At 37.8% G+C, this 15,651-nt stretch overlaps 1 protein-coding gene across 1 annotated transcript in view; it reads left to right on the forward strand.

Annotated features, from left to right (window-relative positions):
* The first annotated feature begins 355 nt into the window (after positions 1-355).
* The window catches only part of LOC108711469 (synaptic vesicle glycoprotein 2B), a 65,414-nt gene continuing 50,118 nt past the window's right edge, over positions 356-15,651 (forward strand). Inside the window, exon 1 of the mRNA XM_018253239.2 lies at positions 356-1,003. The gene's annotated coding sequence lies outside the window, so the exon portion shown is untranslated. The remainder of the gene's footprint in view (positions 1,004-15,651) is intronic.

Raw genomic sequence — 15,651 nt, forward strand, 5'->3', positions numbered from 1 at the left:
AAGAACATGCTTTTAATAGCAGTGTAAATATTCATGCTAAATTCTGTGCCTTCCTCGGCAGCTGCGAAAACTATTTGCTCGCACAACCTGATCCAACCTGGCTCACAAAGCAGCCTGGGTAATTTCAGAGTTTTCATATAGATATTAACGCCATGTTCCCTCTTCTTCCCAGATATTTCTCCAGCCAAGTAAAAACAACAGTCACTTAGTTTTGTAAGGAACAGAGCCAAAGCATCAAGTGGATTACCCAGGCTCAGTCTGTCATGTCTATTCAGTAATCCAGTTAAGCTTCCATAGCAACCAGTGAAGAGTCAGCTTTAGGTGCAGTATTTGTACCCAAAAACAGAACTGTTGTAACAGTATTGTATACTTCTCCAGCATGAATCTATTGTTTTATTTTGCTTAATTGAAACTGTGGCCCTTAAAGGAGAAGGAAAGGCAAAAAACTATGCTACCTTCACTGTGTTCTCCATCCTTCCCCCTTCTGAAACGCTGCAGTTAAAATGCTTAAATCCGTGCTCAATCTGTGCACAAGCGCTTGGAAGTTTCTCCCGTTAAAGCAGTTTAGCGCCGCCATTTTAAATTTGAGCTTCTCTTCCGCATGCACTGCCTTCGTGACCCCGCTGACGTCACGTCAGTCAAAATAAAATCTGTATTTGACTTTATGGCTTAGTACAGACCTCAGTCAGACAGACCCGATCCTTGGCTGCCTTTTTGTATCGCCCCCCTTCCTAAGCTGCTGCGCTCGCTCACTGACAGATTGTAAATAATATCAGAGCAGCGCAGCAGCTTCAAAGCTTCCCCGGGAAGCTGCCTCAGCTATTGGCTTAGATTTATGAGGCGGGGCAGAGAGGTCAGCGATGACATGCGGCTGGGTCACGTGACCGTATCGTCATCGCAGCAAGGGGAAGAAAAAATAGTCTTGTGCGCATGCGCAGGGCACGGATTGAAGCTATTGCGCATGCGTGTGCCCTACTTGAACAGATTTCTTACAGAAAGAAAGGTAATCTTTTTCATACTTGTCTTTACTTTTTGAAAAATCGATTGGAGCAAAAATGTTGTTGGAAAAAGTAACAGGGGAATGCTTGCTGCAAACTATATGTACCATATATTGGCAACGCTTACAGCTAAAGTTTGTTTTTGCCTTTCCTTCTCCTTTAAGGACAGGCTTTCCCAGTCAGGCTTACTGGGTAGCACCCAATGACTTGGCATTTTGCCAAATGAGAGAAGTGCTGAGATTAACCCTTACATCCCACTGATACAGGCCTGGATTTGTGGAGAGGCCACCAAGGCCGGGCCTAGGGCGTCAGGATTTTAGAGGGCGGTATGCAGCCCAATCACACCCACATTGGTTCAGAAACACTAGGAATGTGCAGGAGATACAATATTTTTTTAAACTTCCCGTGCGCTAATCTCCATTGCTCAGAAAATTTGTGCGTAAAAGGGAGGGGACAGGGGCAACGAACGACAGCAGGCCTAGGGGGCCTCTATGTAAATCCAGCCCTGCACTGATATATCTCTGAATCATAGTTACTCTTTGGGCAACAGGTTCAAGGAACATTTTATAAACGACTGTCATTGCTCACTTTCAATTGTAAAAAACAAGATTCAATTAGTGCGATCATTGATGCATGTTCCAATACAAGTTGTGCTTGTGTTTTTGCACACGGCTGCTCTACTTGTAAATGATCTCTTTTGTCTTTATTACAGCAAATAAAATAGTTCAGGGACAAAACACCTTAGGGGTCATTTATCAACACTGGGCAGATTTGCACCTGTGCAGAAACCCACGGTAACCAATCAGATAATTTCGTTCACTGTTCAACCTGCAGCTGGCTGAAAAAAAGCTAATCACTGATTGGTAGCTATGGGTTACTGCCCAGGAGCAAATGTGCGGAGTGTTTATAAATGAGCCCCCTTGTGGGCTGTAAGCCTACAGTCATTTATAAAAACTGGGCAAAGTTTCAGATTTTTGGTTTCATTGATCTATCTGCAGATGAAAAAAAAGCTGGTCACTGATTGGTTGCTGTGGGTTAATGCTTAAGTTAACCTTATTGATTTACACAGAAATACACACGTTTGATAATTATTTATGACATGATCAATTATTCATGTGATATTGACACGAATGATTATTTTTATGTAAATTTCATCAAGGCTAGTCCCTCAAAATTATTTTCACACAATTAATTGATTTCCTGTTTTCTTTTAATTTTTCCACACATATCCCTATGTGGATTCGCGACATTAAAAGCTCCTCTTGGAGTTCTGCTCTTAAGGTCAAATATACTGCTAAGGTGCTATATGCAAATATATTTTTTACTAAGGTGTTTATAAAATGGCCTTGACTGTTTAGTTTGCAAAGTTGGACAAATGTGATTCAAAGTACGGAGGGTTTTGTTCCTGGGTGTGTAACTGGGTGTTTCTTGTCCTGACAACTGATCTTTAACATCTTTAGGCTAGGGCCACACGGGAAGATTTTGGGAGATTGGTCGCCTGGCGACTAATCTCCCTGAAATCTTCCCGTGTGGCCTAACCCTTAATCTCATGGAGTTGTTAAATCCATCATGATAAAAACAAGACCACCAACAACTCCATAGTAATTTCCCAGGAACTCAAAATGTGGGCACTATCATCCAGAACACTAGGGGTTATTTATCAACACTGGCCAAATTTGGCTGTGGGCAGTAAACCATAGCAACCAATCAGTTATTATGTCTTTTCAGCCAACTGCAAGTTGAACAATGAATGCAACAATTTGATTTGTTGCCATGGGTTACTGCCAGTGTTAATAAATAAGTCCCACTGTCTGTCACCACAAATATGTTCTGTAGATATTTTGTACTGTTATGTGCTGAACTGCCTTGTGCAGGGTCAGCTTCTCCTTCTAAGGCTAGTAGAAGGCGTCATTAGTTAAATGCAGATAAAATCATGCTCAAATGTTGTCTTGACAGTACAAACCTTGTCAAAACCATTGACAGGCTTAGGTTTCGGTAAAATGTACTTGCAAAGGTTCAGGGCAGGAAGGAAGCAGAAAGAATGACTCAGGGCCAGCCAATCATTTTACAATTAGAAGTACACAGCACACACATGAACATACAGGGAAGTCTGAAGAGGTACTGTTATGTGATAGGTTCTTTTGGGACTCATTGAGTTCATAACGCCACGATTAAAAATGACCAGCTGCAAATTCCCCTCTGTCCACCCCCTTCTCCCCAGCACATACCTTTTTAACTGTGATGAACCGGGGGGGGGGGGGTGTAAGGAAGGAGCTTGAGAAGTGACTCTGTGAGCCATAGGGAGCAGGTCTGGGTCAACAGGGCCCATGAGGGCTGGGGGCCCACCGGGTTTTTACCCAGTGTCCCGCCAGCCCAGTCTGACCCTGATTAAAGGAACATTTTGGAAAAGAGGGAAACTTTTTTTCGCCCATTTTTGTGGCCACACCCCCTAATTACCATGTTCATTTTACAAAATTTGGCAGGTTATGAAAGTTTGAACACATTTCTTTGATTTTTTTTCAGTTATTACAGCTTTGCGAATGAAGGTGAATTGCCCTTTAGGGTAAGGCCACACGAGTAGATTCGGGGAGATTTTGTTGCCTGGCAGCAAATCGCCTAGTCTTTTGAGTGACTGTCTCCCCGAACGGCCTCAGCTAATGCACACGCGGCGATGCTGAGGCAACTTTGGGTGACTATCACTGAGGCAACTTTGGGCGACTATTGAAAACGCATCGCCGCATGTGCATTAGCGCAGGCGACTTTTCATTGTAGCCTATAGGGAAAAACGCTGAGGCAGTTCGGGGAGATAGTTGCTCAAAAGACGAGGCGATTAGTCGCCAGGCGACAAAATCTCCCGAATCTCCTTGTGTGGACTAGCCCTTAAGCTGTGAGTCTAACTTTTCCCAAGGGACCTGTTATCTTATATTGTTACAATTACTTATTTGTTTATCTAGAAATTGTTACAAATTATCTTCTGCTGTGGCTGTTATGGACTCTCTGCCAAAAGCCAATTAGAAACATTGTTTATTTTTCTGGCTGTTCAGTGCAGAGAAAAACGGGACTTCAGTACAAATGAGGGACTGCAGGTTGAGCTGTCCCTCTAAAAACGGGACAGTTGGGAGACATGGAGTAACACTGGTAAAACTGATATTTGGTGGAACATGGGATCCATAATGGTCAATGCACAACATCAGAGGCTGTAACACATAGGGATTTTCAGTCATATTGGAATCCCTTGAAATTGTCTGTATTCCTTATTCAGTGGCTTTGATCTTTTTGGCAGATTTGTAAAATCATCTACTTCCTTTACAGTAAGGGACTGCTACTGAATGACTGATTGGGCTGAAGTGAAGACACGCAGGAGGGCTACAGACAGAAATATGTCAGTAGTCAGTCTTTGCTAAAACCTAAGCATTTGATAGGTGTTTGTCAAGCATTCATCTGTAGAAGATTTTAGTAACTGAAAAGGACATCTCTTTATTTTCAGTCACTGCTTTCCCACTGTTTTACTGATACCAATGGGACCTTTAGTCATTGATTTAAAGCATGTCAGATAAAGAACCAAGTGCATCCCTTTTTCCTGGGTTAACTCAAGCTCTGCATGTAAAAGTGTACTCTTGAAATATTTCAAATACACAAGCTGGATACAAATCAATGGAAGAATGTGAGTCAGTAGAAGTAAGTGTGGTTTTGATTTATTTGTTCACATTTCTTGCTATTGTGCAAGTTCATGTCCTTTTGTCGAGTAAACAGCCAACATCTGGAAGGAACTATGAAGTTGCTTAATAAACCCAATCGCTGCTGGAAGAACCTGCAATGTAAGGTGCTGAAATGGCTTCTCGAAATCAGTGAAAAGTCAAATCATTGACTTTTAAAATGTTGTTTTATCAAGCCTCAGGGAGCTGTAAAAAGCCCACTGGTAGGGGTATTTTTAACATCATATAATACATTATATAATACACAAAAGCCATGAATACCTTGTAAATTATATCCTTATAAACAGTGAGTTCTGATGTCATCAGTTATAAACGGTGAGTTCTGATGTCATTTCTGTCACATGACTCACTGAAACTTGTGTATTATAATAAATAAAGTACCCTCAGTTGCAAAATATGAGGATATTAGAAGTTACCTTAGAGTTCCATGACCCACCTTATGTTTTTATATGGTCATGAAACTCCTCGGTAACTTATAATATCCTTATAATTTACAAGAGGGGGTACTTTATTCACTATATGATAACACCATTTAATACATATTGTCAGTTACTCATCTAGGGGCCCATTTACTTAGCTCGAGTGAAGGAATAGAAGAAAAAAACTTTGAATTTCGAATGTTTTTTTGGCTAATTCGACCATTGAATTGGCTACTTCGACCTTTGACTTCGAATCGAACGATTCAAACTAAAAATCGTTCTAATATTCGACCATTCGATAGTCAAAGTACTGTCTCTTTAAAAAAAATTCGACCCCCTACTTCGCCACCTAAAACCTACCGAAGTCAATTTTAGCCTAGGGGGAAGGTCCCCATAGGCTTTGCAATCTTTTTTTGGTCGAAGAAAAATCGTTCGATCGATGGATTAAAATAGTTCGATGGAACTATTTGCGGCAAATCCTTCGACTTCGATATTCGAAGTCGAAGGATTTACATTCGGCAGTCGAATATCGAGGGTTAATTAACCATCGATATTCGACCCTATGTAAATCTGCCACCTTATTTTATTACAGAATAATACATGAAGTAGGCCTGGTTTTAGGAAAATGCAGGAAGGCTGGATCCCATCTAAATGATTATTCAACTAGGAATTGTATGTACCTTTTTATAGGATCTTAATAACTTAAATTCTGAACCCAAGATGTTCAGCAATGTACAAAGAACTCCTCCTGGACCGAATATGTGCCCATTTGGCCGATTCAATTCTAATTGGAAAACTGCAGAAAAGTACCATTCAGTGCATAAAGTGAACTATAGGGATATAAAATAGACACAGTAGGCCTATTGGCTGATGAAGACTAAAGGTTATACAGGCCCAATGGTGATCCTGCTGGATGTGTAGCTTCAATCCATATGTATGAAGCAGACCAGTTTTGTCAGAATTGGAAGATGAGACACATAAAATTATTTCTGTGGGGTTTGTTAACTATTTGTGAGAGATATACCAGCTATAACCAGTTATGAAAGCAGAGTGGCCCACAGGGGCATAAAGGAGTAATTGCCATGAGTCTGCCCATAATTCATTTTATAAATATTTTTTTTTGTTTTAGGGCAGCACTATGTGTGTTCTGTTAAACAAAGAATGCAATTTGTAATCTGAAATTATTTTTCCTCTTAAATAATTTTTAAAATACCTTGGGTACCTACAGCTACTCTAACATGAAGGGGGTAATTCATCAAGTTTGAATACAACAAACCAATTTTTTGAATTTATGAATTCGAATTATGCTTTACTGTATTACTTGGAAATGCAAATGGTTTAAAATTGACTACAAGTTATTCCCAGCACTGCTCACTTTGAGGCTAAAGCCAGCAGTAAATATGAGCAATAAAAGGACCCACTCATTGAACACACCTAAAATTATGGTAAAAGAATGGTTTGAAGGTAGGCAACATTTCTTCCTACAACCTACCACCATTGAGATCAAAGGAGGAAATGATTCTTGATGCAGCAAATGAGTTCAGTTTTATGGTTCTACTTTAATTTTGTAACCCTTGTTTGTTGACACGAGAAAACTATGATAAAAAATTTTACAATGTAGTTTAGGACTTATTTGTCCTTTATTTTTCTGGTCTCTTTCATTTCTATGAATTTCTATGTATTAATAGAATTAATTAGAGAGTTTTTTCATTTGAGAAGACAATATTCATCTATGAGTTTCAGAGAAAATTACAAAGCGTGAAGCCTTCAAGAAATGATTCTGCACATAATCCCCATCTGTTTCTGTTTATAGGCAAACTGTATCATCACAGTCTTTCCAGCAGACAGTCTCTGATTAACAGAAAACAGAACCAGTCAATGGAAGACCTAGAGGAAAAGAGAATCATTAGAAAGCAGCAAGGCATTTATGACATTTCAAAGCTAAATTGTTTCTGCAAATATTAGATTCTTGTATTTTGTTTTTAATCAAAATGCAAAAGATTAGAAATTAGTACTTCAGAAGGAAGCATAGCCAAAAGAGTAGCTGTGCCTCTTTTGTTAACTGGGTCACAATCTGTTGTAGAAGAATTGGGCCTTTGCTTGTACTGTAGCTGCCATTGATTATACAAGTATGGGAACTGTTATCCAGAATGCTTGGGACCTGGGGTTTTCATTCCGTAATTTGGATCTCCATACCTCACTACTACTAATAAATAATTTATACATTAAATAAACCCAAATAATTGTTTTGCCTCCAATAAGGATTCATTATATCTTAGTTGGGATCAAGTGCAGGGTATTGTTTTATTATTACAGAGAAAAGTGAAATAATTTCTAAAAATGTGAATTATTTGATGAAATGGAGTCTGTGGGAGATGGGCTTCCTGTAATTCGGAGCTTTCTGGATAACTGGTTTCCAGATAACGGATGTACATTGCAGCTCTATGTCCATAGCAATATTGCTGGGTACACAGCCTAACATATTTAGGGGGTTATTTAGAAAACTCCGAATGCAAAAATCGTGAACAATTCGTGATTTTTTTTTATATAAAATCAGACTTTTAAAAATTCACAAATTTTTCGGAATTTATTAAACCCTGAGGATGGAAAAGTCTTCATCTGAAAATCCGGCATCTCAGACCTGTTGAGGTTGCATATAAGTTAATGGGAGAAGTCCCAATGATTTTTTGATGTGTGCTGGTTTTCGGGCAATACCCTGAAGTTTTCAGAGTTTTCGGGTGAAAATTACGAAAAAATCATGAAAATTGGATGAAAAAGTCAGAAAAATTTGTGAAAATCGGATTTTTTTCCCGCAAAGCAAATTTTCGGGAAAATGTAATAATAAATAAGCGTAAAAAAACCCCGAGCCTATTTGATCGGAGTTTGTAGCAGAAAATATTGAGATAAATTCGGACTTTCATAAATAACCCCCTTAATGTGTAAAAGTTTAATTTAATATGTGCATTAGGCCCCATCATTGGCCTTTGTTGACATTGATTGTGTGTTTGAGGCAAAGACTGATGTAAATGTTAAACAATCTCTGTAAATTTGCTAAAGATATTAATAACAATAAAGATCTTTTTTCATAGCCATGCCTCACATTGTTTGGTCCTCAATGCCAAATCCCTCAGGTGGAGGGAGGGATGAATAACCTGTTGATTTGAGTCAGGTCTGGCAGAATTTTCTGTTCTGCTCTGCTTATCCCTATAATGTCTTTATTTCTGTCGGATAGCAGGTGAATCTGTTATAGCTCAGATGCAGGTAGAGATTCCAACAGATAAAAAAGAGGGTTATAGATTCTAGGTATGGGTTGTCTAGTTTACCATTAAAAAAATATCAAGAAGACATAAAGGACTCATTTGTATCCACGAGTGCAGCTTTTAGTGCAATAGCTAAGTTTTTTCCACAATGCAGTGTTTTTTTCCCTAGATCCTGGGGCTTTTAATATGATGCAATTTCACTGCACCCAATTTGCCAATTGCACATGCGCTTCCTCGCAAATCAGAAGCCATTGTGGGGCATATTTTCAAGGTCTGTCTGGCGTAATTTTTGGTGTTTGGCATGAGAGTGATGTATGCTCCCATTTCTTTTGACACAACTGTGTGCAGCTATTGATGCTGGCTACCTCATGATCACGAGGTGGTGATAGCTCCAGGGTTTCCCTGTGTCAGTAGGAGCAGCAGTGCCTGATCGAAGGACTGTGTAGAGCTGAGTACAACTATATGGAAGTATATTGTGCTTTCTGAAGTTGTGTACCAGGGACAATTGTGCTATTATTGACACACCGAGAGCTATCCTAGGTCCTGCCCTGACTAGTAACTTTCCTGTCTCCTCCCAAAACAAGTCTATTTCCTACCCTCTACTGGGTTGATTGCAGCCAGCATCAGTTTTTGTTCTCTCTATTTCTCTCCCTTTCATGCATGTATTCCGTGACACTTTTTAATGTATATGTTGAAATTGAACTTCAGCTACTGTGTGAGTAATGAAACCTCACTCCCCCTCTCCGGTTCTCTGTCATTTATTCTTCCCATGGAGCAGGGCAGATGGATGGCAATGGTGGGATCAATAAATAACTTACAGTATTTGTTTGGGTGAAGGTCACATTTGGGTAACAACTTGTCAAGAAAAGGAAGACTCTTTCCAAATTGTCCTGGCTCAAATCTTGCCACATTTTCTCAGTTCTTCAGGGCACAGGCATTTGGGAGAGTTGCCATTCTTGTCCAGAAGGACATTTAATATTGCATCCAATGTTCTTTTGTTTCAGCCAAAATCAACAATCACTTGATTCTGAGCATTTGTTATGGCTCAGTCCTTTCATATTTATATGTGCAAACACTGCTTGACTCTTTCACTGGGCAAATCTTAGCACACATATAAAGAAATGCATTCCACCGTTATCAACACAAATTCTGCAGGGTTTATCTATATTTATGGAATAATAAACAATGAATAAATAGCAACTGACTAACTAAAAGTACTACAAAAATATTTGACCTTTTTTACCTTGTCTTGGCAAAAAGTAACGTGACGAAAAGTAAAGAAATATTTCCGCACAACTCAATTTTCCATAAATGAAAACAATATTTGTTATTTTGGGGGGTAAAAGCTATTTTAAAGAACTAATTTACTAAATGTTGAATTGTTCCCTAATGAAAATAAAATATTCTGCTGTTTTTATGGGGGGAGGGAGTAATCCCACTTCAGAAAAGAGTCAAATTATTTTTGTGTTTTTTTGCACTATTTACAACAATTACAACTTACAGCAATAATCTGATGTTTAAATTATATATATATATATATATATATATATATATATATATATATATATATATATTTTTTTTTCTTTTTTTTCTTCCGGGGGGGAAAAAAGGAAAACTATTTTAAAGACATTAGGAATGAATTATTACAGGCCCAGGCACCAGTGGAAGAGCACTCTCCCCTGTTATGGGGTACCTACTACTGCTTACCCTTCATGATCAGAGGGGGCAAGGCTGTTTGTTTGGAACAGAAAATCAGCTTTAAAGGAACAGTAACATCAAAAAATGTCATTGTTTTAAAGTAGTAAAACTATAATGCAGTATTGCCCTGCACTGGTAAAACTGCTGTTTTTGCTTCAGAAACACTAATATTGTTTATATAAATAAGCTGCTGTGTAGCAATGGGGGCAGTCATTCAAATGAGAAAAGGCTCAGGTTACACAGCAGATAAGCTCTGTAGAACATAATGGTGTAATCTGTTATCCACCATTTAACCTGTTCCATATAGCCTTTTTTCAATTTCTGCCATTGCCATTCAGCAGGTTGTTTATATGAACTATAGTAGTTTCTGAAGCAAACACATCAGTTTTACCAGTGAAGGGCAACAGTACATGACATTTTCACTACTTTAAAACACTTTCATTTTCTGGTGTCGCTGTTTCTTTAAGAAATACCTATTTAAAAAAAAACAAAAAAACTATAGATCAACCTTGTCTCTTGCCCCTGCAGTAAACAGATAAGCACTTTCAACAGTTTAAAGACAAATTCATTGTTCTTGTCACATTTTCAAATGCATTTAGTAGAAATATCTAACCTTTTAAATTGATTTTTTTTTACATTTTAACTCAAAGTACCAAAAGTAAATAAACATTGTACATACCATGGCATACCATTGGTTTACTAATTTAATCCAAATAGTATTTTCGATTGGCTTTGACTCTTTTAGTTCCACCAAACATGGTTGGAATCTACTTGTAAAATCAAATAGAAGGTATGGAAGGCTCCATGACTTAAACAAGGTCTTTCTTTATGTACAACGATTACAATCTAAAGATGGCCATACACTGTTTTATCAACTAATCAATCATTTAGGGGCAGATACATCAAAGGTCGAAGTGAAAATTCTAATTAAAAAATTCTAATTTCGAACTAATTTTTGTGTACTCTGACTAGGGAATAGTCCAAATTCGATTTGAATTTGAAAACTCGAATTTCGAAATTTATCATGTACTGTCTCTTTAAGAATTCGACTGCGACCATTCGCCATCTAAAACCTGCCAAATTGCTGTTTTAGCCTATGAAGTTTTTCCCCAAAAAAACTTTGATTTTTCAAAGTCCACCAATTGACTCCAAAAGGGTTCTAAGAGGTCCCCCATAGGCAAAAACAGCAATTCCCTATTCGAAGTACACAAAAAATAGCTCGAAATTCAATTTTTTTTCACCTCGACCTTTGATAAATCTGCCCCGTACTGTCTCTTTAAAAATTCAACTTCGACCATTTGCCATCTAAAACCTGCTGAATTGCTGTTTTAGCTTTTGGGAGACCTCCTAGAACCCATTTGGAGTCAATTGGTGGACTTAGGAAAAACTTAGATTCGAATTCGATCGAATGCACTGTTACCAAGAAAACTCCCGGGGGGCCCAGGTGCCAGTGGGCCTCATGCTACTAAACATATTTGATAAAAAAAAAAAACGTTAAATTAGAAATTCAACCCTTGATAAATATGCCCCTTCATCATAAATTTCGATATTCACATTTTTTTCAAATTTGAAATGAATTTAGACTATTCCCAAGTCGAAGTACACAAAAAATAGCTCAAAATTAGAATTTTTTAAATTTGAAAATTAAACTGAGTGTCTACAGTTTTCTGTAATCAGTGCAATGTGAAATTTGTATATTTTATATAATGTAAAATAAATAAACTGAGAACACATTTAATCCTCAAAACGAAAGCATACAATTTGACCATAATTTGGTGCCTTTAAATTATGAAACTGGTTATCATGTTCTCTGTCTGTTTAAAGGTCTTAATATCGATCGAAGACTAATTGTACCATATGCAGCAGCCAGTCCTACTTCTTTGAAAGGTACTTAACAATTCACATTATTGGGATTCTGTTTTGTCTGTAAATGGTGAAACTTCAAAACAAATCTAACATGCGCTGATTTATTTTGGGACTACTAATAGGTGTCATTGATTACTGAAATAAAACATTAACTATATCTGAATGGGCCACATGCCCAATGTTATTATCAGTATGTCACTATCATGCACTGTTACCTTGAGAAAAATAATATTCACATTGAATAAAGTGTTGTAGAAAATATATTCCATTTTTAATAATCGTGCAGATTTGGGACAATGAGTTTTACTTTATATTAAATTCAGATGCTGCCACCTAATGGACAAGAATCTCCAGCCTTTATATCTGCATGACAGTGTGAATGATATGTCTAATATCACTGGCTTAATAATCACTGAATGGACAAATAAAAGAATGATGCAGTCTTCACAGGAAAAACACAAGGATCTCAGAAATGGCTGCAAGCAGATTGTAACTTAAATATACCTATATTTCACCAAAGGCTTATAACAAACAGGAAATACTTCTTTAGAAATGACAAACATTTAAGTTTTACTACAAGATAGGAATCCCAGAAACAGTTTGTTGGAACAATTGTTGGGGTATTGCTTTTTTATACAACTCATCTAAAATTTCTCAGTAAATTATGAGACAGAAGAAGAGGTGACAAAAACAGGAGGGTAAGATTGATGAAGATACGGAGAAACTGAATGACCGATCGGGATGGCAAGATAAATGTCGGGACGCTCCACACATGATCCGAAAATCGTACAAATCGAGGATTCGTACGATCGGATATTTATGTCTATGGCCAGCTTTAGTGGTGAAGATGGTATATTTACTATATATTTATAGTATCATCTATAAATGAAGTACACCCACTAAGAAAATAAGATAAGAAGTGACAAACAAAATCAAGCCAAAGGAGCACTCTTTAATGGCATAGACCAGTCTTCAGAGCAATAATTAAAATACCTGAAGAAAAGACAAAAGCAGCATCCATAATGCTTTCAACATCATCTGAATCAGTAAAGTCTTGAGACTTAAATGGGTTGTTCAACTTTAAATTTTAGTATGATGTAGAAGTGATATTCTGAGATAATTTGCAAGTGTTTTTCATTTTTTATTACTTGTGGTTTTTGAGTTATTTAGCTTTTTTATTCAGCAGCTCTCCAGCAATTTCAGCAATGGTTGCTAGGGTCCAAATTACCCTAGCAACAATGCACTGATTTGAATAACAGCTCAGAATATGAATAGGAGAGGGCCTGAATAGAAAGATGAGTAAAAAGTACCATTAACAATACATGTGTAGCCTTACAGAGCATGTCTTATTAGATGGGGTCATTGATCCATATTTTAAAGTTGAAAAGAGTCAGAAGTAGAAGGCAAATAATTCAAAAAGTATAAAAAAGAATAAATGAAGGCCAATTGACAAGTTGCTTAGAATTGGCCATTCTATAACAAACTAAAAATTGTAAAAGGTGACCCACCTCTTTAAGCATCAAAGTTCCTCCTGATGGCAACATACATATCTGTTTGAGTTGTTGACAAAAGGGCCATCACACAGAGCAGAGATGCCCAAGCCAAAGCTTCATCTTTTATGAGGGCTATGATCCACTGTTGAAGTTGGTAAAAAGGGTCATACAGGCAGAGGTCAAGACACAAAATACTATAAGTATTAGGTCATGGTTGGTACATGTAGAGAGCAAATAGAAACAAGTCTTCAAGCACTGGAATCTGAGCCAAGCATGGTCTGGAACCACTGAGACTATGCCACCCCCCTTAAAGAATGTAAGGATTTAGATCTTTTTGAACCACCTCAGACTTGAGAATGTATTTGTGTTCTAGAGCCAAGGCAAGTAAGCCCAAACAGTCTAAAGGCAACAGTCAGTCAGCAGTGTGTAACCCATGCACATAATTTATGCAAATTGTTCCCATTTTGGAAAAAAACAAAGTTGCTTAAATAATTTAGATGAGATGGAGCGAGTGTGTAAAAAATGTATAGCTACCATTTGACACTTTGCCTTTAACATCTTGAAATCAATAAGCTTTGAATAATGCATGAAAAGTAAGCCTAAATATGCTGCAGTGTGAACAAAAACCCCAAATACAATAAATGTTTGGTTCTACCCCCATCAAATTATTTTGGTACAAAATAATTTATTTGTATATTTTACCCTTTTCTCACACTGTCAATCAGATCCGAAACACATGTTCTGGATACATTTGTATTGTTTTTCCATGAATTCTATGAACTCCAGTCCTGCACAATGGATATTCGCTTGATAAATACACAGCCGCTTGTGTTCAGAAGCACTGTATTCATGGAGGGGAGGCACTTAAATGTTCCCTAATTTACACGTCATTCCACCTGCCATGCTGTCTTGCACAATCTTGTGTGGTTGTCTCCTCTCCACCATGTCACCCTAGCTGCGGACTTTCAAAGCTAAGAAATACTTTTTTCACCAGTGCCAAGTCTGTTTCCATGATTGCACATAATTTCACCTTCAAGCAGCTGTATGACTGCATCTGCTTGCATATTGTACATATAAAGGTATTGCATAAAGGTATTCTTTCTAAATTTAAAAGGAAAGAAGTAAGTAACATCTTTGATTGGTTATACAATGTAGACTTGGCGGCTCCTTTTTCTACGGTTTTAATGCATCTACTGTTCTCTTATTTTGACCTCAGTATGACTTCTGTTGGATTGCTGCCAGTTTATTGCCTTTTGGCAGTTTTTTTGTATCAGATTCTGTGATGCCTGCTCTGACCCACATCCTTTTACTGACATTGTATGGACTCTGCCTGCCCTGAACTTGCTTTGTCAACTGGCTACCCTTCACCCTTCTGTTCTCCTCCACTACATGAAACTTTATCACCCCGTGGGTAATGCAGTGTTGTAGTAAGGTGCATGAAACCAAAGCCTCCTCCATTCAGCTTTAAGATATGGTTAAGAGTGATAAATAAAATAAAATTCTAAACAACTTTCTATTGAATGAGCATCACAGCAATGTGCCAATGGGGTCCTTTTTGAATGGGATTTTCAAAATCCGGCTGAGGCAGGCCATCCTCTGGCACCATACATGGGGCAAAGTCAGCTGCTTTTCTTGGCCTATGTATGGCCAGTGTTAGAGGACTTGATAAAAAAAGTGTTTAACACACAGATCATCATTATATTTGGAAGCTTTATATGTGCCATGGGAGAGCACAAACTCTGCTTGACTAGTAATATCTACCTCCCCCCAAAAACCATTTCTTGGCAGCAAAAGTACAAATTCAGGGTGATGGCAAATGCAACGATTGCCAGCATTTTGACCCCCCATATTTTCCAGCTTGGCATTTGGGTAGCAAAATATTTAGAATTACCCCTCCATTGATGTGAATAGAAATCGCCTGGACCCCACAAATGCAGGTGATTATAGCTGGGAAATGCTCAATGCTGCTAGGGTTCTGTAGTGATCATGCGACCGCTGTGCTTTCTCGCAATTAAATGGCTGCCCTATGACTGTAAAGCAGCTTATATGAATCAAATGTTTTATCAGTTTAACAGTTTTTATCAGTTAAGGATGAGAGTAAATATATTTAAATTCATACATACACAGCACTGCAAAATATGTTGGCGAGGTATACATACATGTTAATAATAATAATAATAATAATAATTGCTACTGGTCCT

The sequence above is a fragment of the Xenopus laevis genome, chromosome 3L (assembly GCF_017654675.1).
Source record: "Xenopus laevis strain J_2021 chromosome 3L, Xenopus_laevis_v10.1, whole genome shotgun sequence".
Classification (NCBI taxonomy): domain Eukaryota; kingdom Metazoa; phylum Chordata; class Amphibia; order Anura; family Pipidae; genus Xenopus; species Xenopus laevis.